Consider the following 1,079-nt stretch of genomic DNA (forward strand, 5'->3'; position numbering starts at 1 on the left):
ACTCATCTGAAACCTGTCCACCATGGGTGACCCTGCTGGTATTCAAAATACTGGTGGCATAGCTTTCAGAATCATAACAACTCACAAGCAACCACAGTGAGACAAACTGATAGACGAGTGGTGGCCATTTGGTTTTAAGTGGAAACTGTAACTTTAAATGTTGAGGAGATCTGTGTGCATGCCTAGTTGAACCCTCCAGGATTGGGGGTGGGGTATCCATTCATTCAGGCATCCTTTGTAATCACCAGAATGGAGGTGTGCAGACAGCGAGACACTGCTGAACAGATACCAAAAAAAGAATGTCCACACGTGTATCTCCCAGTTCTGTCAGGTGTTTGGGACTGTTTTGATCCTTTCCCCACTTGGTCTCTCCCAAGATGGCAGCTCTGGGAGTAGCTTAGCTTCTTGTATTAGAAAGCAATGGATTTCTTGATTCTGCCATAAATTCCCCTAGCTGTAAACCTTCCAATATTCTAAATATTCCTTTATATGTGGTTCAGAATTCTAGCACCATTCTCTGAGCCTGCTTGGTCCAGTATTCTGTGTTTTTGGTGACAGAACTCCTCACTGCACGTCCAGAAATTGTGAGGATGACACAGGACTGGGAGATGTTTTGTACTGTTGTACGTGGGGTCACTATGGATTGGAATTGACTTTACAGTACTTAACAACAACAAGAATTTGAGAATACATTGTTGCAGCATCTATAACGTTCTCAAATAACAGTGTCTCAGATTAGGCACCAACATAGGAAAAAAAAAAAAAATGGTCTTGAATGCTTAAAATTTGTGCTTCCCAGGACTTCTCAAGTAGCTTTCCCATGAAGATGCTTTTATTCTTGGCTGGTATCTAGAAAGAGAACTAAATATTTAAATGTTGGAATACCACTGCCAAGTGTTTTCATACATTGCTGATGCTGTCAAAACCTTCTGAGAAATATTGGATTTGGGATATCTGCATTAAACTCATAACACAAATGTTTTTATTGATTTTCCCATGGCATAATTCTTCTTTTTTTAAGTTTTAATTGTGAGGTTTACATGGGAGAACAGCAGCTCCACACTCATCCCATCATAACT

The sequence above is a fragment of the Chrysochloris asiatica genome, unplaced genomic scaffold (genome assembly GCF_000296735.1).
Source record: "Chrysochloris asiatica unplaced genomic scaffold, ChrAsi1.0 scaffold00017, whole genome shotgun sequence".
NCBI lineage: Eukaryota > Metazoa > Chordata > Mammalia > Afrosoricida > Chrysochloridae > Chrysochloris > Chrysochloris asiatica.